The 27697-nt window shown below is 41.7% G+C and overlaps 1 protein-coding gene and 1 long non-coding RNA gene across 4 annotated transcripts in view; both read right to left on the reverse strand.

The window, feature by feature from the left end:
* The window catches only part of IGF1R (insulin like growth factor 1 receptor), a 278513-nt gene that overhangs the window by 206786 nt on the left and 44030 nt on the right, over positions 1–27697 (reverse strand). The window lies entirely within an intron of this gene.
* LOC122462193 lies at positions 14909–26093 on the reverse strand. Its single transcript, XR_006284602.1, has 3 exons — positions 26083–26093; positions 19314–19319; positions 14909–15554 (listed from the first exon to the last, which is right to left on the reverse strand). It is a non-coding gene; the product is annotated as an uncharacterized LOC122462193 (long non-coding RNA).

Here is a 27697-nt window from a genome sequence, read left to right on the forward strand (position 1 = left end):
AGGGAGTAGAACACACACAGAAAGAAAGAAAACCATCTCAGGTGACAGGAGAGAATGGACAGAGAACCAGCGAAGTGGAAAACCCAATCAAATGGCTAGCATGTGCTCACACCCACGCTCGCCAATTTATGACACATTAAGATCAGCTTTCAGAGTAGCAGCCATGTTAGTCTGCATTCGCAAAAAAGAAAAGGAGTACTTGTGGCATCTTAACGACTAACAGATTTAAGCTTTGGTGAGCTTCATCCGATGAAGTGAGCTGCAGCTCACAAAAGCTTATGCTCAAATGAATTGGTTAGTCTCTAAGGTGCCACAAGTACTCCTTTTCTTATTGAGATCAGTAGCAGTCATCTGACATCTGTAAAAGGCATGGTATTCTGTCCCAGGCTGATAAGCTCGTAAGGCATCCCACCTTTTCCTACAATGATCCACCGCATACCAGAAAAGAATACACTACACTGTCCCTTGTGACTGTTAGGGAAGGTGCTGATAACTCCATGAGATTCTAGGTTATGCTGTTAGAAAGCCATCTCCTTTATTAACATAACTCCACTAAAACATTCAGAAAAAGCATGGAGGACAAGTGAGAAAGTTGTTGTATCTAACCTTGCATGATATTAAAAATGTCCAAGCAGAAAACATGACAATAGTAAACTAGTTCATATTAGAGGGGCACAATCAATTTGTAATCAGATAATTAACTCAAAATATTGGGTGAAAGTACTTTCAAGTACTATTTCTGCCAATGTTTGTGATCTTGCAATCTTTTTCTCCCTATTTTGTATTCCTTTCCTCCCTGCTGTGTTAAAAGCCCACAAATTCAGGAGGAACTACATGACTGACTATATAGGGGAAACAGTGAAACTGACCATGTACAGGAGTGCTATCCAACAAAAGTAAACAGATCTGAAAAACAAAGAAATCATTTTTCATTCTCTCCATTTTATTAACCCTCTGAATTAACTGTAATGATAGTAGCCAAAAATACTCAAGACAGAGGAACAAGTTTTAAGTTGATGGTGCTCTTTTAAACTCTGGTTATAAACTCACAAACCATATTAAAATTAAAGGCTTAGGACTAGGGCACAAATCTGAAGTAGGTTGCTGGCTCTCGCCCCACACTTCACACAAGTACTGTATTTAGACAGTCTTTCTTAAACCTAGTCAGTTTACAGAACTCCACAAAATGATTTAACAGTGACCTGAGATTTTAAACATTATTAAAGATCGCTTTTTCAAAATCTTGGCTTTGGAAGGCTTTTTGGCCTGAAAACGGGTCTCACTTGAGCTCTGCTGGACAGGATGTTCTCATAATACGTTACACAAATCTCTAAATGGGGGCTTCCCAGTTTACTGAACAAGGCACTCTCACTCCTGCCCTGTAAAATGAAAACCTGGCTCTCAGCAGGGGAGGGAAGGGAGGAGGCCTTTCCTAAATCTCTGCCTTTGCCCACAATTAGAAAACAGTGCAAAGCTGATGTGTTTTCATGTCTGCCTGCCAAGCCTACTGTGTACGGGATAGCCCAGAGAGCACATCACTCTGACAGAAGCTATAACCTGGAGTGTAACTTACTCGAATAAGGCTACCTTATCCTGGCTTCCAGGCGTGCCAAGATGCATGCAGTTTTATAATCCTTAAAATGGTCAACGCTGACGATTGTGTTTTATAAAGAGTTAAATGTGACCTCAGTGCTGGAGAAGACATAAAGGAAGATACAGTCCCAGTCCAAAAAAACTTACCAATGTAACAGAAAAGTCAGACATGAAACACAGACTCCCAAAGGATATTGCTCATAATTTTTAAACCTAGAAAGCTCACAGACCAGCTTGCTATTTCTGCACTAGTGTGCATTAGCATGTGGGTACCTTTTTCATGCATCTCTCGTCCAAGTCTATGCAACATCATGAGCTTCCTAAACTTTTGAACGCTGAGCTCTCCTTCATCAAAGTGAGACCATGTAGTCCACGCAGACGTTATTTACACATCTTCCTCACCCGACTGGGTAGTCCTTTACCCACTTCAAGGGACCTACATTTTGGGAAACGTTCAAGTAGATGTGCCCAATATGACACTTCATCTCCTGTCTCTCACACAGTGATGAGCAGTGACAAAGGGCTTGCAGACACAAACACTTACTTTGCAAACTCAGACTTAAATCTATCCTGCATTAACATGTGGCAAGCTAAGTGTCCATTTCCCTGCTTTCCTGAGTGTGCTTTGATCTACTCCCGTTCCTAAGGGCTTGTCTACACTGCAAAGTTGTGACAAAACTTTTGTCTTTCACAGTACTTAAAAAAGCGCCCTCCTACCCCTACCCTCAACCCCATGACAGACAAAAGTTTTGCCAACGCAAGTGGCAGTGCGAACAGGGCTTTGTCAGTAGGAGTGCTCTCCTGAAAAAGTGCAGACAAAATACCGCAAAAGAGCATTTACATAGGCTGACTTTTAGCGACAAGGTTGTGTCGACACAGCCTTGTCACTAAAAGCTGCGTGGTGTAGACAAGCCCTATGTGTCTGTGTAGATCAGCCCATCGTTAACAATAATGACATTTCAGGTGTCATCATTAGCATTTGAAAGTTTTCTTCCCACCCATACCATAACTAAAAATAAAAAGCATAGACTCTGGAGAACAAATGAGAGGCCTGTCTGTGTCCCACACTTGGGAAATCACTAGCATATAGGGATAGATCCACACTGCAGTTGGGAGCAAGTCTAACACAGATAGTTAAGCTCACACTAGCCAGGCTTGAGCCAGCAGACTAGAAATAGCAGCATAAACACTTCTTCTGCAGTTTCCACAGTATGCATCCGATGAAGTGAGCTGTAGCTCACGAAAGCTCATGCTCAAATAAATTGGTTAGTCTCTAAGGTGCCACAAGTACTCCTTTTCTTTTTGCGAATACAGACTAACACGGCTGTTACTCTGAAGCATAAACACTGGCTCATGAGGAGCTCAGGCTCTCAAGCGTCAGGGGTTGGGTCTGCCCAGGCCGCAACGTGCATACTGCTTGAGCCTTATAAACAGAAATCTGTCTACCCTGGGTTGGAGGCTCGCTCCCAGCTGCAGCGTAGACATACCCTATGATTTATCTGACAGCTGCAGCAATGCACATCAGATCCAACTGATAAGTGCAATTATGGATTGTGCATGTCTTCTCTTTATATGTATGCATAAAGGCATAAATATACCTTAATGTATAAGTAACCTAGGATTCCATGGACTATTCCAGTTTGTTTATCCCTCGCCCCACGGTATCAGTGAAACTGTTACACAGCTATTACCGTCCCAAATCCAAGGTCATCAAAGATGTCACACTAGGTTCCTCACTCTGTTGCCTTTTAATGTGGTTTTACAAATAAGCACAGCTGCTTGTCACTAATGCATAACAGTTAAAATTGTTAAAGATGGTGTCCATTGCTGGCATTAGATTAAATCCAAGACTGAACAAAGGACCACCAAACAAACACAATAATCCCAGTTTACACTTTATAAGGACATCACATTAAAGTGAATTTTAGGATTCCCATTATTGTCATAAAGCAGGAGACAACAGAGTGGGTTTATTTACCAAAGAGACTGAGGTGTCCCCTTCAGAGCTCTTACAACTTCTTAGGTAAACTGGCACTTAAGACCTCCCACAAATGTATATAGAGGAATTCTGAAAGGCATTTTTATCCCATTAACTATGGACTGTACTTTAATGCAAATAAGCATTCAGGGTAATAATGTGTTTTCATAATTAGTTCAGTCTTGCTTCTATAAAGAGACATGCTGGTATGATACAAACAAATGCTCAAAGTCCCAATCACTAATGAAACTCAGCCTTTTTGATGAAATTATCTTGAGAAATTAATTCTGAAGAATCATTAAATGTGTGATCTCTTTTCAGGCAGTCACAAAGTAGATGGAGAGAAACAGACACTATTTCAGTGTATCAGAAGAGATTAAACCATTTTTCCTTCATATCTGCTCTTTAAAAATTTGCCGAATCAGGACCTAAGCTAACAAGCATGTAACTTTATGCATGTGGGTATCCCTGCTGAATTCAGTGTGTAAGTGTTAGCAGAATTAGGAATCTATTTGTAATCAAGAGTGTATACATGTTCATGATTTGTCTTCTTGGATTTCTCGGTCTCTGTTCTACCTATGGATGCCATATGTTGAGAGAATAAATTACATAACAAGTTTGTGTGTTGCCTACAAGAAAATTTAGTAGTTTTCCAAAATGATTTTTAAAATATCTTTTTCTGGTTGATGAAGCTGGCCTACTTGGAGTGCTGTCCCTATTCTCAGATTTAACACGGACTTTTATAGGTGTGGTCACTAAAAAGGCAACTGAATCCATACAGCTGCTGGAGCATGCTTGTCTGTGATTATGCTGCAACACAGCACAGAATTAAGGAATTTATTTTGTGGTGGGTGTGGCAAAGCTGAAGGGGGAAAAATGTGACTCCGCATTGTTTTTTTAATAGCTCACCAACTAAAGAAATTAACTTGTTCTTATATTTTATTTGTGCAATTGGAAAGAAATATAGAAGAGGAATTTTAATGTACACTGTAGTCAGATGAATCCAGAAAGAAACACTTATGTGCTTTACAGATGAAGCTGCACAAAAAAGATTCTTTTAACTCATAAGAAATATTTTAGGAATACTTCCATTTCTTCTAAACAAAAAATTGCCAGATTATGTAAATCCAATTCCTAAAATATTTCATTGTCTGATGCAATTTTCTTTTCTCGTAGGTTTAAAATTCAACTAGTTCATGGCATTTTTGCATATAAGCTAAAACACGTTCACTTATTTTTGAAAAAAAAAACATGAAAGCATTTGTGTGATTTCCACCATTTTAAGAGTTCAACTACGTAAATTCATGAGAGATTCAAAGCAATATTCTGTGGAGGGAGAGTTTTAACATGATCCCATGTATAACTATCCTCTCTCTGTTAAATAATATTTTCTGTGATGTAGGGAATATTTTTTTCTTGCAAAGCTATCATTATTCTGAGACTAATTTCTACTTTCAGAACAGCACTGGGCTCAACAAAATACTTAATAGACAGACTGATCAGAGGAATAATCTTACATTCATAAAATACTTTTCCTCTCAAAAGATCCCATTGAGCTTTATAAAGTATATCTCCACTGTCATAAATATAAAGGGAAGGGTAAACACCTTTAAATCCCTCCTGGCCAGAGGAAAAACCCTTTCACCTGCAAAGGGTTAAGAAGCTAGGATAACCTCGCTGGCACCTGACCAAAATGACCAATGAGGAAACAAGACGGTTTCAAAGCGGGGAGGGGGGTTCTGTCTGTGTGATGCTTTTGCCGGGAACAGAAAAGGAATGGAGTCTTAGAACTTAGTAAGTAATCTAGCTAGATATGCGTTTGATTCTGTTTTGTTTAAATGGCTGATAAAATAAGCTGTGCTGAATGGAATGTAAATTCCTGTTTTTGTGTCTTTTTGTAACTTAAGGTTTTGCCTAGAGGGATTCTCTTATGTTTTGATTATCTGATGTTTGATTATCTGATTGATTATTTGATGTTCTGATTATCCTGTAAGGTATTTACCATCCTGACTTTACAGAGGTGATTCTTTTACTTTTTCTTCAATTAAAGTTCTTCTTTTAAGAACCTGATTGCTTTTTCATTGTTCTTAAGATCCAAGGGTTTGGGTCTGTGTTCACCTATGCAAATTGGTAAGGACTATTATCAAGCCTTCCCCAGGAAAGGGGGTGTAGGGTTTGGGAGGATTTTGGGGGTGGGGGGGAAAGTTTCCAAGCGGGCTCTTTCCCTGTTATATATTTGTTAGACACTTGGTGGAGGCAGCAATAAAGTCCAAGGGCAAAAGGTAAAATGGTTTGTACCTTGGAGAAATTTTAACTTAAGCTGGTAAAAATAAGCTTAGGGGGGTTTTCATGCAGGTCCCCACATCTGTACCCTAGAGTTCAGAGTGGGGAAGGAACCTTGACATGGTGAAAGGGTTTTTCCTCTGGCTAGGAGGGATTTAAAGGTGTTTACCCTTCCCTTTATATTTATGACATCCACGCTTTTCCTTCACCCAGTTCTGGGGTGGAACACAGCAGCTGTTTAACAGTGATAAACACTGCACTACAATTTAGGTTAGGAAGGGAAGACAAATACTGTATTAAACGGAAAATGCAGAAGTATTTAGATTGGATAATTACATACTTGATCAGAATTTACCTAGAGTTTTACTGAATGCAAGAGTAGGGGTATAAAGTCCCAAATCATTCTTTGCTAGCAGTCAAGACGTAAATTTATAGCTTAGTCAAAAGAGCTTCTAATGCAGGGGTTCTCCAACTGGGGGTCGGGACCCCTCAGGAGGTTGCGAGGTTATTATGTGGGGCATTGTGAGCTGTCAGCCTCCACCCCAAACCCTGCTTTGCCTCCAGCATTTATAATGGTGTTAAATATATCAAAAAGTGGCTTTAATTTATAAGGGGGTGTCGCACTCAGAGGCTTGCTCTGTGAAAGGCGTCAATAGTACAAAAGTTTGAGAACCACTGTTCTAACAGCAACCTGTCCTATGCTATGCTCGAGCATTGACAACTGATGAAAGACTGAATTTTAATCAGATACCATTTCCTCTAACATTTAAGTTTCCTTTGGAGTTTTCCCTTCCAGCACTGACTAGGCTTGACCCTGCAAGATCTGACAAGATCACAGCCCAAGGTAGTAAGCCAGCAGACCCAGAAGCACCAATTTGCCTATGGCATAAGTAAAATTTTAATGCAAACTTTATTGCCTAACACATCTCAGAGTATGAGCCTTGCAACACTATGCAAATTTTTAAAGGGCATTTTTCTTTTGGCAAACAGAAAGGGAATTTAGTAGTTCTATGCACAATTCTGTAAGTATCAGAAGGGTCGTCGTGTTAGTCTGGATCTGTAAAAGTGGCAAAGAGTCCTGTGGCACCTTATAGGCTAACAGACGTATTGGAGCATAAGCGTTCGTGGGTGTATACCCACTTCGTCGGATGCATGTAGTGGAAATTTCCAGAGGCAGGTATAAAGATGAAAGCAAGAATCAGGCTAGGGATAGCGAGGTTAGTTCAATCAGGGAGGATGAGGCCCTCTTCTAGCAGTTGAGGTATGAACACCAAGGGAGGACAAACTGCTTTTGTAGTTGGTTAGCCAACTACAAAAGCAGTTTCTCTAGCCAACTACAAAAGCAGTTTCTCCTCCCTTGGTGTTCACACCTCAACTGCTAGAAGAGGGCCTCATCCTCCCTGACTGAGCTAACCTCGCTATTCCTAGCCTGATTCTTGCTTGCATCTTTATACCTGCCTCTGGAAATTTCCACTACATGCATCCGACGAAGTGGGTATACACCCACGAACGCTTATGCTCCAATACATCTGTTAGTCTATAAGGTGCCACAGGACTCTTTGCCGCTTTTACAGTTCTGTAAGTAAGTGTTGCCCAAAGCAGACGTTTGCAATGTTAGGTGTTGCTCATGTATGAATTTTGAGCTATGCAATTTAGGTAAGGAAAAACAATTGTAAAAACAGAGGGGGAGTTTTCTGTGAAGTTCAGGCACTCTTTTCTCGGTTAACACCATAGCCTTAATTATGCCTGAAAACAGCACACACCTACGAAAAGACGACCTCCAATGGTTTGCGCTAAGAACAGTTACTCAAGTTGGCCTGATTTTGCTGAAGTATAATTTGCGTTGCTCTACTCCACTAACCAACCCTGAAAAATAAACATTTTAATGGTATTTTCAAAGTTTATGGGGTAAATTCTCCCATGGCCAATCTTCACTCAGCACAACACAAAGGAAGAGCCATCAGAGACTAGTTGCAGCTCTGGATCCTGCACCATCTAGCCCCAGAATAAGGTGGATCAGTCACAGGTAAAGAGAGAATTCAGTACATATGGGTTAGTCAACACAGGAGTGTCAAACAACGTGAGAACAGCATCGCTATTGCCTCCTCCTTGCTAGACCAGTGGTTCTCAAACTTTTGTATTGGTGACCCCTTTCGCAAAGGAAACCACCACCCCTGTTATAAATTAAAAACACTTTTTATTTTTAACACTATTATAAATGCTGTCAGCAAAGCAGGCTTTGGGGGTGGAGACTGACACCTTGTGACCCCCCACGTAATAACCTCGCAACCCCCTCCAGGGTCACAACCCCCAGTCTGAGAAAACTCTGCGCTGTATACACCAAATCAGTTCTGTTTGCCTCCCAGGAGCTGATGTAAACAAATCCAAATAAGCAGAAAAGCAGAAGTGTTTTCGCACACCACACTGATCAGAATTCTGCTGGCCACACGGATTTGTTGCATGGTCTAAATCAGGCTCTGTCTGAAAGTAAACGAAGAGATGAGGATCAGACAGAAGATAATAATCCAGGCAAAAGCAACAGTCATTACCACCATGAAAACCGAGAAATGGAGACAGAGGAAATAGACTGCTTAGTGATCCATCCAGCTCACACAGAAAAGGACCTTTAGAAATGAGGCATTACAAATTATGACTTAGGTCTCTGAAAATAATTTTGCTTCTGCAAAAGTAACCTGACTGAGTCCATCTCTTCCTGTCAGTGCAGTGCATACGCAGGATTCCTTGCGGGATTTATCTGAAACACAAACTTCAGAATTAAAAGGTTACTGCACCCTTTTTTCTTCTTCTAGTTTCAACAAGTGAAATGCTTACTATACACAAACTTTGGCCAATTACTAACTATGACAAGTGAGCAAATGAGTAAAGAAAACAAAATCCTGCCAGCTTCTCAGCGTTCTGGCCTCCTTTTCCTTTGTGGGGAAAAAAAAAAGGTTGCTTTATCTTAAAATCAATAGTCACTGAAGCTTCACCTGAGAAAGAGCAAGGGCAACAACTTGCACAAAAGTCAATCTCCCCGTGGTATCAAGTTGACAAAACATGGTCTATGGTTAAACCAGGAGACGGGAAGTCTTTAGATTCCTGGATTCTCCTCCAAGCTCTACCACGGACATAAACAAGTCATTTATTGCTTCTGTGCCTCAGTTTCCCATTACACAGATGAGGATTTACAGTAGTCTGAGTCTTAAACTAACCACCTACAAAGTTAAAATGGTGAAAAACCTAGCAGGTCACTCAATCCAGTGCAGGATTGTACCCTACAGTGCATTTATTGATGTTAACCAGCCTAGTTTTAAATGCACCAAGCATTTCAGTTTCCCCCTTTTCCCCAGGGAGATTATTCCCTAGCCAAATACATCTCCAGAATCATTTATTATCTGTTTCACTTCATTTCAAACTACATTCTCCCTTTCCAGTTTCTGCCTTTAATACTTGTAAAATCCTTTGATATTCTCTGACCAATGGCCCTATACAAGTACCAAGTATTATCCTCAGCAGCACACAAGAACTCTCCCACTCTTCCATTTTCTCCTACCAGGACACTCAAACTTGAAATTTACAACTAGCAAACCAGTTATCCTCAGTCTCACAATACCAAGGGAGAATGCCCAGTCTGAAGACCTCTCTTCTGTGACCAATAACCAAAGGTTTGATTTATTATACCAGAGGTGGCCAAACCGTGGCTATTTTACAGTTGAAGTGTGACTTGCTGAGCCCCTCCTGCCCTCCCTCCCACACACACACTCATTCCACCTACCAGACTGGGTCAGGGGAGCTCGGGACCTCTGCCTTGCAGGGGGGTAGTGGGATAGGGGCTTCTGCCCAGCAAGGACAGGGAACTAGGGGCCTCCCGAGATGCTGAAGCCCCAACTCCCAGGAGGTGTGCCCTGGCTCTCGAACTTCTGAAGATTGTTATATGCAGTTTGGCAGGTCAGTAAGTTTGGCCAACCCAGTGTTATGCCAAAACAGCTTTGGGTTCTTCTAGGCTCTAGAGAATAACCATTCTGCCTTGGAGAATCTCCTTATTGGTATTTCATAACTTCCTTGACACCTGGAGTCAAATTAAGAGCCACCAATCTCTGGATGCAGAGATCCAAATTCCTGAGCAGAAAGGGTTAAACAAAAGCAATGGTTCTTGCTCCTCTTGTTGAAAATGTAAACAGATACCACAATAAGAAAGTTAATACTTAATACTGAGCCTTACATGATAATTAACTGGTGTACCTAATGCACCAGCCCTGCTGATTTCATTTAAATCAATTAATGCCTTTCCTGGGCCATCTGTCTGAAGTGGCATCTCTGGTCATCCACATCAGAACAGTCACAGACACGGATACTGTAGGACTACGGCAGGGCTGACGACACATTTAACTCTCAAGGAGCATCTGTAAATGAACCAAACCAAGCAGCACGCAATGCAGTACAAACAAGCTCCTCTTAGCTTTTGTCGACATAGAATCTGGTCATTTCTCCCACTCCAGGACATATGCTCTCTTCTGTAGGACTGCCGTGCTTGTACACTCAGTACGAGTGCATCTTTGCCTAGTTCAGGTCAGTTAACAGGAGATCGATGGCTTTTAGGCCACTCTGTATAATAACTTGGGAATTCAAGTGAAATCTCAGTACAACTTCGAGTGATGACTTTTTAACACGTCTATTCCATTTTGGACCGGGGCGGGCCCGAATACGTACTTTAAATGTCCAAGAAAAACTTGAGGAAAGTTCACTCTCCCGCTCCCCCAAAAAACCCTCACTTTAAAAAAAACAAAACAAAACAAAAACAAAAAAAACAGATAATTTACTCCACCTCACAGAGCATTCAATTCCAAATTCACTTTACTTGTATGGTGGAGGGGTTCTACAGATGACATCAAACAAGTCAATTTCCAATTCATAATCAATTCATGAATGAATTACAAAACCCCCAGAGGCTTCCCTTATTATCAACCTTTTAGGACAGTCAGAGTTCAGTTCCTACAATGTTTCATTCATGTTGCTAAATTGACAATATTAACCTCTCTTGCTGAGATGCATTAAAAAAAAAATCTGGCTTCCCAGAGCAAATGTAATTAGTTTACATTAGTTACTTCACCAGCAGCAGTGACAGAGCAAAGCAAAATAACAGGATATGGATTAATATAATCAGAATATTATCTAAATGGAATACTTTCCTTCCTTCATGCCAAACCCCATGCACCCTGTCTTCCTGCATCTATCTGCTCATCCACCTAAACAACAGAGAAAACCAAGATATTATTTCACATCTCTTCTTTTCTTCTTGCCTCCCAGCTGATAAACCATCTCAAAAATTTGGGGGGGGGGGGGAAGACTGAGGAAGAGAGGGAGGGAGATCTGTATTTTCCTGCAGGCTCTAAATACACAACTGAGAGATTTAAACCTCCTTCGCTTTCTGTGCAGTATTTACTCTCTAAGCCATACCTTCTAAGGAACACCAGCATACCCCTTTATATTGGTATATTTCCCATATGAACCGCACCAATGGAGTTTAGCACAGTAAAGTACCACCTCACATGCCATCAGTCTGCTGTATTAAAGCCTCACAGGGGTTGCATATTAATATAATTGTGCAAGTAAATCTGAAATTCAAAACGAAAGCATCGCTCATTTCTCTCTCTAGGTATTTCTATTACCTTCATAAGCGCCTCAAACATGAATGGTTTCATCACCACAACACTCATGGTTGAGTAACAACCCTATTCTACAGAGGGGGAACTGAGGCACAGAGATTAAGTGACTGTCTCATAAATGAAGTGTGGGAGAGAGCCATAAACTGCACCAAATCCAACATGTTCAGCACCAAAACCATTGTATCAGCTGCCAATAGTACGTTCTGCAACTCAGTATACCAGCCTGCATGCACCAGTATCACGTTCTCTCAAAATCTAAGCATAAGGGAAAAATTAATGGCAGACTCACTGCATCACAGCCTTAAGATTAAACAGCCTGTGTATTTTCTAATGTTACTGAAAAGGAACATACCTGTTTTAAAATTATTTGAAGAACTAAGATTTGGTTACAAATTATGATCACTAAATCAAGGACTACATAAATTCTAAGCACATTCAGAAACATTTAAACACATGAAATATTGAACAAATTGACCATATTTCAATCATCGCCAGTGTTTTATCATACAAAAGAATACGGATATGAAAAATGTCTATACATGTATTTAAAGCGGTTAGGTATGAGTCATTTCTTCAAGTTAATATTTTTCTTCCCTCACCCAAAGAAAAATACCTGAACGACGTATTCAAGAAAACACTGGATTAATAAAGCCTTGCCAAAACACTGATTAAAGCCTGAACGTATACCCAACTTGTTTGGATAGAGGACTTCAGTCTCCAGGACCCCCAGTCACGGACTTGTCATTTTGTGTTCATAAATTTTCAAAGTCGAAAAAAAATAAAAATCAAATTGTTCTTTGGAGCAGACCATGTAAGTGTCTTTCAAAGCTAATGACTTTCTCAGTAATGAACTTGGGTTTTGCACTTCTTTTAAGAACTTAGACAAAAAAACTGTTCCTGCTTTTTTTTTCTTATACAGATTGCAAGACAAGATCTAGTAAAGCAAGAGACACAGCAAACTTACACAGCAAAGTACAATAAACCCTGAGGTTCACTGTGCCAATGCAGCTTTAACAATATCAATATCATCAAGAATGCTTCCAGTAAAATTTAGATTAAAATCACACTACCAAAAATAAAATCCATTATTCTCCTTCCAAATCACCTCTAAAAATTATTCACAGCATGGACTAATCCATATCATGTGAGAGGCATTAGAAAATAATTACATTTATTTATTGTCTTTTTTGTTCTTGAAGGAAACGTGCCTCTAGGCCATGGGCAACAAAATATTTTCCCTCGGTATTAAACCAACACTCTTTTTCTGTGCTTGTTGTTAGGGGAAGAGAAAAACAAAAGACAGCCTGGGGTTACACAAGGCCTTTCTTGTGCCTCCACAAAACAATCAGAAATCTGTGGACATTTTCCCCACCCAAGCAATAACAGTCAAAAACACTATTCAGATATTGTCAAAACATGGAGGGTAAAACAAGATGTCATGACAACATAAAAGTACACACATGGTGACCATAAAGAAGAGGGAGAAGAGACAAAGCCCTGGCTGGGATGATTTAGTTGGGATTGGTCCTGCTCTGGGCAGGGGGTTGGACTGGATGACCTCCAGAGGTCCCTTCCAACTCTGATATTCTATGATTCTATGATTTCTTAAAGTCAACTGTATCTTCATGTTGCTTGTGAAGAAGTGAAGTTAGTTTTCAATCCAAAAATTCTCTGTAGTAGGGAGAAATTTACCCATATGCAGAGAATCTGCACAAAGCGCTCTGTACCCAGTGGGCTGGTACACTCACCACAGGGCTTAAGATCAGCTGAGACATCCATTCTGGTTCTAAATAGATCAGCAGGAAGAACAAAAGGGGAAAGAGAGGAGGACTCACGGCTGCTTATTCCAGCCCATAGGAAGCAGCAGAAGTGCTTACTGCCTGACCCACACGTTGGGGCAGAGAATCTATGGTCATGCGGTCCACAAACAAAGCTTAATTAATTATTCAGGGTGATGGAGTGAGCAGCTCAGAACAGGAAAGTTTGTGAAGACTGCTCCACACTGGATCATGATCTCTCAATGCTTCCAAGATAGACCAACAACATTCAGACCCGGGTTAAAGGACTTGTATCACATTCCACCGGGAAGTCAACATTGGTTCCAATGGGAGCTCAATGAGGCCAAACTTAATAGTTAACTAGCCATTTTTAAAAATAGTCAGCTACAATAATTGAAGACTCCTGCCTTGCAGCTTTAAACTGGTATACTAGGACCAGTCCAACTAGCACTGAAGCAAGATCAGGTTTAAGTACTGTGACAGGGTCGGACCAGATGGCTATAGGAGAGTAATAGAAGGCAGATAGATTAGCCCCAGGCTAAGTAGGTCCCTTTTCTCTGGGTAAGGTAACAGGGAAGGTTCCAGAACAATCAGGAACCTTCTGGAGACAATTAAGACAGGCTGATTAGAACACCTGCAGCCAATCAAGAAGCTTCTAGAATCAATTAAGGCAGGCTAATCAGGGCACCTGGGTTTTAAAAAGGAGCTCACTTCAGTTTGTGGTGTGCATGTGCGGAGCTGGGAGCAAGAGGCACTAGGAGCTGAGAGTGAGAACGCCGACTGTTGGAGGACTGAGGAGTACAAGCATTATCAGACACCAGGAGGAAGGTCCTATGGTGAGGATAAAGACGGTGTTGGGAGGAGACCACTGGGAAGCAGCCCAGGGAGTTGTAGCTGTTGCACAGCTGTTCCAGGAGGCACTCTAGACAGCTGCATTCCACAGGGCCTTGGGCTGGAACCCGGAGTAGAGGGCAGGGCCGGGTTCCCCCCAAATCCTCCCAAATCCTGGTCAGACACAGGAGTCGTCGACCTGGACTGTGAATTCAGGAAAACGGCCAAGCTGAGGGCTGCCATGAAGCTCCAAGGCAAGCAAGACCCACCAAGGTAGAGCAGGAACTTTGTCACAGTACCTGGATTCACTGAAGAGGGCATCAGTAGCTCCACTCTAATAGGTGAAGTTGGAGTTACTCTTATAAATCATAAAGCCCTATTTTGGGTGGGTAGCCCTGAGATTTAATCATGTGGAAGCTGGGTATATGAACAGTCGTGTCATGTGTATATTTTGGTCCCCTTCAAAATAAATTTTAAAGCAAAAAAAAAAAACCAAACTGATTTACACACAAATTTGGTTCAAGTTTGTTTATTTTTTCATCTTTGTTTTTGCTATACCACCCAGTGTTTGCACTTGAAGGTTACTGAAGAAAACATTCTGGCCTCGGTTTTAAAAAGTAAGTAGTGCTTTGGGCATCTAACTCTAGATTTTCAGAGGGCCGGTGCTCAGAACTTTTTAAAAAATCAGGAGCCTTTATGGTATCTCAAAGATAGGCATCTAAAAAACACAAGTCACTGAAAATCCAGGTGTCTTTTTTCCTTTTCTTTTTTTTTTTTTAAAACCACCACCTGCATTCAGGAAGATCTGAGCCTACAGCCTCTGGCAAATTCATACCTCACTGTCATCATGCAGTAAGCCATCACAGTGTCATAACATAAGGATCCTACTGTGATGTCAGATAAAAGTGACCAAATGGCTTCAAGGAAAGCAATGCTATTATGGCAACAGGATGAGGAAAACCACTGCAAGTCAAGGTTAATGGCACAGGAGGTTTCGAAATCAAGTAGTGGTGCATTTAATCTTCACTTAATTCAACTTCGGTATCTAAGCATTACGTCAGGCAGTTCCCAAAGACATTGAGCAATGTTACAAAGTACTTCAGATAAACTGTTTATTTTGCCACTGCTGGCCTAGCGTGTGGCTGGATACCATTTTACAATGCATTTGTAAAGGAACACCCTGCGTGCATAGTATCACCAAGGTTACTCTGTGTTATGGGGTCAGATACTGTCTATTGTACCTAGAAACTGTAGTGTGACATGAACAACAACTGCTTTGGAGGACTTGTATCAACTAAATTCAATCAACTAAACAATAACATTACGAGTTATGTCTCAGTTGGAGCTTTATTTGAAGTAGGGTGAGGTTGTTTGTGTACCATTCTAGTTCAATTGGCTACCAAACATTTTACTGCTTGAAGCATCCTCCATTACGGTAGGGACTGTGTGCGCGCATGCACACAGAAGCATAAAGACACATTTAATATAGCAGCAGAGACTCATTTCAGGGTAGTTTCTCCAATTGTCATTTTGGTCAGCTCCTGTCACTACCTGAAGCATCAAGCAAAAGCCAGACATACAAACTAACTGTGCATCATCATCATTTCCACCTTCGGGCCAAAACTCTAAATAAAAACACGGAAGTATGCTGGAATGACCTATTTAAAAATTATCTAACCCTTCAGGAGTGAAGCATTCTGAACTATTCCTCACCCAGCCTGGATGAGTCCAAAAGCTCTGAACACACAGCAGTTGCAAATAAACCAATGGCTGAATGATGTACATGTTCTACAATGCATGTTATAAAACAGAACATCTGCTCCAGTGACTCATGCATATTTTCTATAGGATTGCTAATTCTTTTGCATGTTATATTAAAAATAGTGAAAAAACATGTCAGTACAGACCTTCCAAAGGAAATGGACGCAGAACACAAACTTTGGAAATGCCTGTGTCTTTGCCACAGACAAGCCCCTCCAATGTATCTAAAAGCCACCTTGAACACATGCTTCCCCCATACAACTAAAAGCAACTTGTCCCAGGAGTCATGGAGAGAAGACAGTGTCAGACAAACAGGTTTGCAGATATTACAAGTCAACTCTGTAGTCTTAAAGGAACAGATAAATCAGTGGCATTCAGAATGGCTTGCTAAACTACGGTGCATAGTCCTTGTCTAAGTGGTTCATTACTTGCTTCTGGGATGCCCCACTAACAGTCACATCTGCAGAGGAAGAAACCAAAAAAGACATCTTATGAATATTATCATATTTACCATATACTTTATATAGCATTTTACACTGTGCAACACTGAAGCAAGCAAGCACTACCATCCCGTCAACATAATTAAACCGTCCCCAACACACGGCGGTAGCTATGTTGGATGGAGAGAGTCTCCCGCTGACACAGAAGTGCGGGTGTGAACAGCGCTGTCAGTGTACCAGTGGGGTGCTTTTTTCATATCCCTGAGCGACACATTTTACCGACTAAAGTGCTAGTGTAGACATCACTTAAACCACCCATTTTCAACCACAAGCAGGTTTCAGGCGCTCCGCCAAGCAGGGCCAATGTTGGACTCGCTGAGGCCCAGGGCAGAAAGCTGATGCACCGCTGTGCAAGGCTGAAGCCCAGGGCCCTGAACCCTGCCACCTGGGGCTGAAGCTGAAGCCTGAGCAACTTAGCTTTGTGGGGCCCCTTGTGGCCTGGAGCACCAGGCAACTGCCCTGCTTGCTACGCCCTAACGCCGGCCCTGGCTTTTATATTAAGGAAAAGGTGTGGTGTCCCTGGTGGGCTGTGGTGTTCCAGATGCAACCAGTCAGAAGATCGCACCTCCTATCCTACACACCTGGCCACAGTGACCCACACACTTGTGAGTTCCACTCTAGAGCACTGCAATTCATTAGATCTAGAAATAAACCCACGCTGCCCCGAAAGAACTCCAGCTGCTAACACAAGGCAGCGGGTCACCAGGAGATGCTCTGCACTCTGTGCTGGCTCCCCACAGCATACAGAGTACAGTGCAAGGTCTCTGACCTGACATTTAACCCCTCCATAGTACTGTCCCCGAGAGATCCATGACCCATGGTAACCTCCCATGAAAGCTACATTCCACCAGAACAATGAAGTTGTCAGCCATCAGGGAAAGCTCTAAGGTGCAGGATATACAGCCTTTACGGGAGCCTGGACAATGAAACTCACCTTCACAAGAGCTAAGAATGACCAAAGACCTCATCACTTTCCCAATTAAATGCAAAACACATTTCTTCACCTATCGGATACAACCATTCACTCACACAAGCCGAACAAAAGCCCTGTACACTTAAGTTATTTCTTCTGCAGGCTGGGGAGTAGGAGAGAAAGAGAGATGGTTATTATTTCTATATTTAAATACTTGGGAGGTACTGCGATACTGCACTACCTGGGAAGATAGATAATTCTGTAGGTGCTACAGTACAATGAGATCCTGAGCTCCATCTGGCACAAGCAGACACATTCAAAATAGCAAAACAGAGGAGCTCAAAGGGAGCAATTATAAAAACAGCTTCCTACGTGTTAATTGTTTCCTGTGAGCCAGGTTTGTCAGTGCAGACAGCAATGTGGGGTGCTGCTGTATGCCAACCCAGGGCCTGGCAGACATTCATAGCAAAGATTTTTTTTAAACCTTTGGAGCCTCACAGTGGGTGGGGTACAGTTATTCCCACAGTTTATTTCTGCCTCAAGCAAAACTGGTGCCATTCTGACTGCTCCCTCACAAAGAGTGGTGTCCACTGCAGGTTTGCCAAAGCATCCATTTTAACAAGGGCCCCAATCCTGCTGACTTCACTCTCACAAAGCTGCTGCTGAAAGGATTTGCTTCGGACAGCTCCAGAGCCTCTGGCACTGCTCATGAGTTTGCCAAACAGAAGCAGACAGCGTGAAAGAGACGAGGCTCATGTCACTCTCAACGTTAGGACTGTGTCAAGGAGCAGGGATGGGGGCTATACATTTATCAGATGCCTGTTCGGCAGAGGCCAACGTGAAAGATGGAGCTCCTAAAAAGTATTCAGAGCCAGCACCTTGTAGAAATCCAAGCTCCCTCCTCCTCCTCCCAGCAGCTAGAGGAATATAAGGAAAGCACAAGGAGCTGCCCCAGACATGCTGGAAGAAAACCCCCTCCATTTTGCTTCAGTCTTTAACAAGTGTCTCCCACGTTCTCCAAACCCTGCTTAAGGCTTCTATGTTTAAACTGGCATAGCACACATGGTTTCTAGCATCGCTGGGAACTTAGAAGAATAAATGAGGAGGATGACACTACAAAATGGCAGTGGCTATCATCCAGGCCCTTACTCGTGATGTATTCTGAATGCAGGAGGGCACTAGCACACAGGTCAGGCTGACTAATCCATTAGCATAGCATCCGAAGCCAACATTTTTGATGCTCCAATAAACTGTTTACTGAACTACACTTCCAGTAAACAAATAACTTCTCTTGAAAAATTTGCACAAAGTCCCACACCACTTATGGTAACTAGTAAGTCAAGGGTTCTCTCACCATGTTTTTCCCTAGGCCAGTTTCAGCTGTAAATGTATTCAGTAGGTAGATTTGAAACACACAAACACGAGCGTGAAATACACAGATACTGAACCCAAGATGTCAGATCTGCCCAAGTGACACCTTACCAGAAGCCCAAAGCTCATAACACAATGAAGCAGGCTGAAACTGCTCTTTAATACTGAGCCACACCATATGCAGACTACTGTTCCCATCATGCAATGCTCCATACAGATTCAGGTAACCTTGCACTCTAATGGAAATAGAGAACTATATCCTGAGACCTGTAGTCTCCACAAACTTCACTGGCCCTGCAAGTAGCATCTCTGTGCCAAACATTTTCACTGCATTTCCCAGGCTGCTGAGAATACCTATTTGTTAAGGCATAGGAGGGAGGGAGGGGGAAATCCTAGCCCTGAAAAAAAAGGTTTAAGAGACCAATTTTCTACTGGGATGATCACCGGTTTCAAAAAGCACTATGTTAAAGCAAACCTGGGAACCCTTTATGAATACCAGCAGGGTCCACATGAACCAACAAGTTAGTGCTCGTTAGCAATCACACCCTGGTAGAGTGCATTACCCCACCATGTAGACAAGCTCTCAGGGTAACAACTGGCATTATGTGTTCACTTGCCCGTAGATTCTGCTTCTGCCACCTGATCCTTCTCCAGTTCTTAAAAGAGCTGGATGATCTTCTCCACATACAGACTTGTCTAAGTGCCTTTACCCTGATTTGGATAAATGAACTCCAGGAATCAAAGGGAGCCCGCTCCCTCTCTGTCCTCTGTGATGCTATCAAAGGCATCACTTGAAGCTATATGTGGTTAACAAAGTCCAGGTGGACACCTGTCCACAGGAAACTGGACACACATCGGCAAGCTCATTTCACACAGTGCACAGAAGAGACACCCAGACAGTAACAACTTTCAGTGCCTACCAGCCAGACTCTGAGATGACAACCCCTGAATTCCTGTCAAATCCTACAATACACTTTAGAGAGTCCTACAAACCAGAATTTCAGACAGCACTGCATATTTTTGGCTTCGAGTCACAACTCCTCCATTCTGTGAGTTAACAGGTGAAGCAGAGAGCTTGTAACTAACCACTTTCAATCCCTCCAAGGGGAAAGCTATCCCAAAATAAAGGATACCACCAGCACCACCTCCGACGACAGAGTAACTCCTCAGTAATCAATACACAGTGTGTATGAGATAGAGTAGCATGAAGACAGATTTTTGAAAGGGGGGGGGGGGGGGAAGAGGACCCGTTGAACAGCTGGCTTTATTTTGAAAAAAGCTATTAGATTTTCTTTTTAACCCTACAAATCAAACCATCTTTGGAGCATTTTCAAGTTACTTAAATCTTTCAGCTTACTGCACATCTCAGGAACATGGCTATGGTAGATTTTTGGAGCGCTTCAGAAATGAGTCGGATGAGCTCTCAACTCTTGCACACATCAACACACACCTGGGAACGAGAAAGCTATCAGAGACGAGTCTTCAGATTGACATGCTGACAGCCTTTAAGTGATATGAAAAAAGCAAGAGGAAAAAAAAAATTTAAACTTTGTGACTGCCACAAAAACAATTTCAAACCATGGGACAAGGAACTGATTTTTCTTCTTTTTTTTTTTTGGTACCTCAACACCCTCTCACCACACCCGTATCCTGACCTATTTGAACTATACTTAAAAGCTCAATCTGAGTGCTCAGTGATACATAACTTCCATTTTAGTGAAACAATCCATCTGCTCCATGTGACTCAGAGCCTGCTTTAAGAATGCAATACTGTTTAGGCCAACGGTTGCACCGCACAAAGTGTTTTGTTCACATGCATTCCTTTGGGATGACAGAGCCTATCCACGGGGCCCGTAACGGTTGGGGCCTGTGGTTTTTTTTCCCCCTCATCCGCTCAATGCTGCAGTGACTAAGCTGACAAAAATTCCTAGCCAATTATAAACCCACTTAAAGAGACAGGCAATCCCCCTGCAAACTTCTCCTGCCATCCTATACAAGAAGCTTCTATACACAGAAAAACATCTCCTCTTAAGATCTGCACTTATATAAAAGAGATTTTCTGCACACTCAACACTTCAACGTGCTTATTAAGCTCCATCATTTCCCCAAACCACAACCTTTAGTCATTTTAAAGTTTATGTCTGGTCACCCAACCGGTGGGAGGTGGGGAGAACAGGCAGTTTCTCATCTCAGTTACACCCATGAAAAACTGGAGTAAGTCCCAAGTGAAATAGAAATTAGAGGAATCTTGGAGACTGACAGAGTGCAATAGCTATAGCAGCACTTAAGAAGGGAAACATCTAAGTCTGCCCTTGAAAGACTGGATGAACTGTATATTCTGCACTAAGAAAAAACCGGAAAGGTCATTTCGCTTGCAACACAAGATGAAGATTTGCTCAGCTTTGTGAGAAGAGGACAATGGCAGCTGAGCCACCTGAAAGCGTGGGCTGAACTTTAAGTGGAGACAAAGCAAACGACTAAGAAGTCTCCTGAATCACAAACAGATTTTTACAAAGGCTCAAAGACCCGTATTACTCCAAATTTTAAAAAACACAAAACTCTTGATTAAGAATCATAAAGCCATGTTCCTGGATGCACCATAATTACTTTCTCAAGGGCTATACAAACCTAGTTAATAATTAGTCAAGGGGAGGCAGAATGAAGCTTTGGGGGCGGTAACTGTAAATTCACTCTGCCCAATAAAAAGAAAATGAAGAAATAGGAAAGAAGACCATGCAGCCACCTCACATGCTTAAAACCTCAAAGTGGGCAAACTATTTGCTGATTAATTTTTAGAGCCCCTCTGATAAAACTTGTAAATTTTTTCCAACACTGAAAACTAAAAGGGGAGTGGGAAAAATATTTTACTATTGCACTGGGCTCTGATTTGCTTCAATACAACATGCAACCCAACAACCTGTGTTAATGGACTATTACCAGACCATCTATCCATTACAAGTTAATTCTCGGAGCCCTACAAAGACTTAACAAGAAGGATGTGTCACTATGAGATGGAAGGCTAAAACAAAGGTTGTTTCATCACTGATCAACAACAAAAACCATTGCTCACTACATGAAAAAAGTTAATGAAAATGCACAAGGCCAAGGACAACTCATACCTAAATAACTGTACGTGGGGGGAAGTGAAACAAAGAAGGAAGGAAAGTAATTGCAGTTATTCAAGTCCCAGAAACCTCACATTCTATCCAGGGCTTAATTTATCAAAGTTGGCTTTTTTTTTTTTTTTTTTTAAATTTGAGGTCACAAATGTTTTTAAGAGAATCACAGAAAATTCTCGGCAGGAGCTGCGCCTGTGCTGTCCCTGCGACATTTGCAAAACACAGCTTTCCTCTGGTTCTACACTTGACATTTCCCTGACATTTTCCCTGTAAACCCCCTTGGCCATTCCTCATTCCCAGTTCTTTTGCAAATTTACCATAAAATTAAAAAGACTTACACTGTATGTTGCTAGCTTTCTAGTGCAATCGTCAATTCTATTATCAAACACTTGTCTGATATGTTTCTGATGAAGTGAGCTGTAGCTCACGAAAGCTTATGCTCTAATAAATGTTAGTCTCTAAGGTGCCACAAGTCCTCCTTTTGTTGGATATGTGTCAGTGAAGCCTGAAGTCCACATTATGCAGATTAAATATCTATATACTTGAATATCTGATCTTCAGCTAATTCCACAGATTTGACATCGCACTAAGCTACACAAGAGGTAAGAAACCTCTCCAAACACTTGACGTATCCTCCCCAAGCTCTTCTAGCATGAAAGCAAGCTCTCGAGAACAAGAACTCAACAAGTACCACAAGTAAAACCAAGCATTAAATTTTTGGAAAATAACCAATGCTAGTCAGTCTCACATTATCAAGTAGATTTCTGAAGCACCAATCTCTTAAATCTCTTTGGAAACATTTTGGCAGTGTTGTAAAGCTTAAAAATATTTAATTTATGTATTAAACTTGGAAAGACAGATTGGCAGTATTTCTAATTATTTATGTGGTGTCGTTTTTTGTTTGTTTGTTTTACTCACTCCTCAATAATCCTTTTATATTATCTGGTGCAAACACAGACAGGGACTTTGTTGCCCTTTCATCAGCAAATGTCAGCGGCAGATGTACTAGGAATTAAAATATGTACAATTGTAAAACTGGGGATGAAAACCTGCCACAAAAACATCTGCAGTTTTCAATTATATTTTTATGGTAGCTTTTTGGAGAGGGGAGGTGGTTTGGTGTGGTGTGGGAGATACTCAGAGAAAATTTCTGTTCCAGTGGCAATAAATAAATATAATAAAATAAAAATTTCCTGAGGAAAAGGCCTGAAATAATGAAGCACAGACATAATATTGATCTGGAGGATCCTGCTGTGTAACGACTAGCCCAGTGGGACCAGGCTTCTATCACAGTGTGTTCTTTTTCACTGCATGTACAACCTGCTTTCACGTAAAGCAAGGAAAATCCCATTTACACTTTCCAGCCAGAGCATGTTTGTTGCAAGGTAAATTAACTGTAGAGCTGTCAATCCCATTTCTTCCTAATCAGAACTGTAATTTCTATCTCTCTCCAGATGCCAGAGTCTACACCTCTACCACTGGGAACACACAGGCAAATACATTTAGCAGTAATGTTTATAATTTGCACTACGCGACTTTCACTCGAACCAGGGTTTATGTATTATTGTACATGTACTGTGTATTGTATTAATCTATTCTTTAAAAAAAAAAGGGGGGGGGGGAGATCTGGTTTAAAAAGAGGCTACCAAAAGGCATAACACAGAGACTAACAGTAAGAAATTTTGAGTTCCATTCCCAGCTCTTTCACTCACTTGCCTACGTGGCCTTGGAGAAGTGACTTAACCTCTTTGTGCCGCAGTATATCTATCCATAAGATGAGGATAAACAAACACTTACCTCTTGGGGAGGGACAGGGATACTCAATCTGCCTATATAGTGCATCCTTTGGAGATTTTTGATTTTAAAAGGAACAGAATAAACTAAATTTCTTAGATGGGGTTGATTCATTTCTTAACTCTGGTTTCTTCACTTTACAGTTTTATCTTTTATGCCAACAAAAGGGCCAATGATCCAAATAAAAAACGCATTTCTACTAAATTGCATACCTTTGTCGCACACTAACCTCCCCTGAAAAGCACTATTTATTATCCCACAGACTAGAAATTTCATCGCATGAAACTCCAACAAAATAACAGTCTTCTCTAAAACACTGCAATTATCCCTGTGCCAAAACAAACTCACAAGCCAAGAAGGACCTCGCACTGCCCACCGCTCACTAGGATACAAACAACATTTTTGGGAAGTTACAATACTCTTATCAGGTTATGGCATCTTGTTACAGCACAACAAAAAATAGTAAATATAAGTAGGTTTAATTTTACCTATTTTCTCAGATGACAAATCACCACTACAGTAATTAACTACAGACTGTCCTGAATGGTTCTGCAGTTATTCCCACCTACTAATTAAATATGCTCTCACAGCCTTATAATAAAAATTCTGGGAAACCTTTGGCTAATGAGCATGCTTTTCAGGAGGGGAGGGAAAGTCATGAAGAAAATTCATTCAGAATAATTTAAACAACAAATGCTAACGAAATGCCTAAAGACACAGCTTCTTTCGGTTCAGATTTTGCAAGTCTTCCCCTATTTACTCGAAAAGTGACCCTGTTGCAGGGACACACCAACTGGGCCTTTTTGCAACTGGTTTTCTACCATCCTGCTCATTCATTTAATAAGAGGACATATCTATGAGAAAGTCAGCATCCTAATCAACAGAGTCCAGGTCCTCTGTAAAGGGTGGTTATTTTCAGGTTCAGAAAACCATCTTAATACGGCAGGATTGAACCTACATGTGCTAGATTCACAAATTACTTCAAATTGGATTTTCTTGTTAAAAACCAAGCTTTTTAAAACATGTTTTGCTGTTGCTGACATGGCTTGTTTCCACTGCATTCAGGGTCCCTAAAAAGCAAAAAACTTGAAAGAAAACATATGCAGTTGCCATTTATAATAAATCCAAATGATCTGATTCAGCATCTCCAGCTCCAAACAAGTCCTTCCCTCTCTGCTCATGGCTGCATAGTTCAAACATTCAATATTTCTAGAGGACAAAGAACACGCACTGAATATTCCTCGGAGAGCGGGAAGGCAGAAATGAGAGAGACACAGGAGATCCAGAGTAGCAGCCGTGTTAGTCTGCATCCACAAAAAGAAAAAGAGTACTTGTGGCTCTAAGGTGCCACAAGTACTCCTTTTCTTTTTACAGGAGATCCAGGCACCTGGTTCACTCCACCCACCCTGCTGAATCCACAGAGCTGGTGTCAACCGGTGATGTGTGCCCCTGAACTCCAGGAAGCCATGCTGAACGACACCAGCAGACTAGCAGGCCCTTCAAGAGTGTTTAAATCTTTTGGGCTCTGTGCAAACAGGAGCAGATTCCAAACATTTTCAAAAATACATCATGTTATTTTCTTTGTACGTTTAGTGATTTTAATAGAAGTGATCTCCAGGCCACTTCCCCCTCCCCCCACCAACACAGTTAGGCTGATACAAAAAGCTCCATTTTCACTAAAAATATTTTGTCCTCAGCAGCCATCTGCTTAACTATCAGCTTCATAGGCCTCAACTGTTACCACCTTCACTTTCAACAGCATTCACTCTCTCACACACTGGGGCAAGAAGTTTTCCATGTTTGTCTTGTGCAGTGTTGTAGATACACTGATATGCCTACATAAACACATTTTTTCATCTCAAGTCAGTCTTCACACCCAACTACATTACCACACGTAAAGAACTGTGGAGACAGCATACGTCCAAGTGAAGTCAGTAGATCTACACTTGCTTATGCCAATGGCAAAGTTAGCTTCAAGGTCTCACTTACCGTGCAAACTTCAACAGACGCGCTGCAATGTTATTTGCAGAAGCAGGGCTCCTTTTTTGTTTTATAATCGGAAACAGTACATCCCTCTCACTTACCTACCATAATTTACTCTCTTACAAGGTCTTCCATAGCAATCTAGACACTCAGCTTTCATGTCCTCCCATTCCACCTAGACAGCACATGGGATGGTTTTCAGCTAAGCCATTTCCCTTTAAGGACAGATTAAAGGCTGGCCAACTGATAATAAAGAAAGCACGAGTTGTTTGTGACAGCTAGACCCGAAGTTCCCCAACCGGGTCTAAGGCTGAGTTGAGTCTTAACAATGGAGAACTCCAAATATTTGTGGGCTAAATTCTGCCCATGGTGGCACGTGCACAACTCCCACTGGTTTCAATGGGAATTCCACATACTTATCAGAGGGCAGGATCTAGCCAGAAGGTGTCTCCATATAAGAAGTTCTGCAAACCACATGGAAGGATCATGTATTAACTACATAACCTTGTGACGGAAGGGCACATCATTCGCCACCTCCCTTAAAGAGCTTCTGCCATTGCAAGCTGAGACATACAATGCCTAAACTGGTCTCTAATGATTTTTGGCACTTCCTTCCCATTGCATGGGAAAGCTTCCCTGCTTGATTTTTTTTTTTTTATAGCCCCAACAGAAAATACCTCAAATGTACTAGTTGAGTTTCTTCAGCAAACCACACACAGGGAGGAGACAGTGACTGAGGCGTACTAACCTTCCAAGTAGCTTTAAGAGTTGCATATTTTCAGTTTATGGAAATACATAAAGGTCAAGCAGTTGAGACCATGAACCTCCATGCTGACTCCTCAACTAAAGGAGCATAAAGCCAAAGCATAAGGATTATTTGACAGATCTTAAACTGGAGTGCCTTGAGATTGAGAGTTGAGAGAGAACTGGTTAATTCGCAATGCTGGATTCCTGGGCTAGCATGCAGCTATCAAGATTATTCAGGAGAACTGGAGTTTTGCAATTCATGATTCTCCAAGATTCAGTATTTCTTGGGCTTAACAGCAGACTAGAATGGCCACCTGATAAAACTTCCATACACTTAAGGTGCAAGTCAAACTGCTGGTCATGTCTGCAGACTATCTGCATTGAGCGGTTATTCACTGCGTTCGAGTCCACAGAGTTTTGGTCATTTCTGCTGTAATAACAAGGGCCTTGGTGACAAGATGCATGGCTGCTCCCAATGTATGTCATCTCACGCGGTTGTAAAATGCCCATATATTAGCCTGGATACTTCAGAAGATGAAACCTGCCAGAGGGCATAAACGGAAATGAGCAAACAGAATGAAGTCCAGGAATGAAGCCTTGCGTATCGCTAGTACCAGTGCTATGTTGCTGCTTCTCTTCAAGAAAGATGGTCTTGTGCTTAAAGGCACAAGACTGAGTTGGGAGAAAAGAGATCCTGCAAGGTTTCTGTGTGAGCTAGGGCAAGTCACGAACACCCAGAGTCTCCGTTCTCAGTGTAAAACTGGACTGACACTTAACCTACTTCTCAGGGGTGCCATGAGGCTAAATTAATTAACGCTCATAAAGCACATTGAGATCCGTCAATGGAAAGACACTATAAAAGTGAAATGTATGATCACAAGAGGTCTGCTAGGAAGCTATCAGCTGCTGTTTCACCTGAAAACAAAATGTTCAGATAGCTGAAAGAAGGCAGGAAGACTCCATCCGCCCTTCCATGGCGTCTCCACTGTGAAGGGTAAGGTGAAGAAAGTACGGCTTTCTACTGAAATCTCTCTTCTCCCAGGGACAAAGTATTGCATGCTTTATTGTTCTTCTGAGCCATGGAAGAAACAGCCACCTGATTCCCTAAGTTGATAAGATACATTAAGCTCTCTGGTGCAGTTTACCAGGGCCAGCCATTCTCTCTCACTGAACTGTTTAATGAAGCAAGTGTAGCAGGAAGTTTCTGTACCACTTGGATGTGTCTCAAATTAAGCAAGATCTGTTGCATTAGAAAAGCAATGTCTCCTGACAATGCCTGCTTTCCCGAGATCCTGTCTACAGCAGAGGTTAGTGGCAGGAGCCAAGCTCTGGATCCCCTGAGGCCTTTTAACACCTTATCCACCTTGACAGCTGGTGACA

The sequence above is a fragment of the Chelonia mydas genome, chromosome 10 (genome assembly GCF_015237465.2).
Source record: "Chelonia mydas isolate rCheMyd1 chromosome 10, rCheMyd1.pri.v2, whole genome shotgun sequence".
Lineage (NCBI taxonomy): Eukaryota > Metazoa > Chordata > Testudines > Cheloniidae > Chelonia > Chelonia mydas.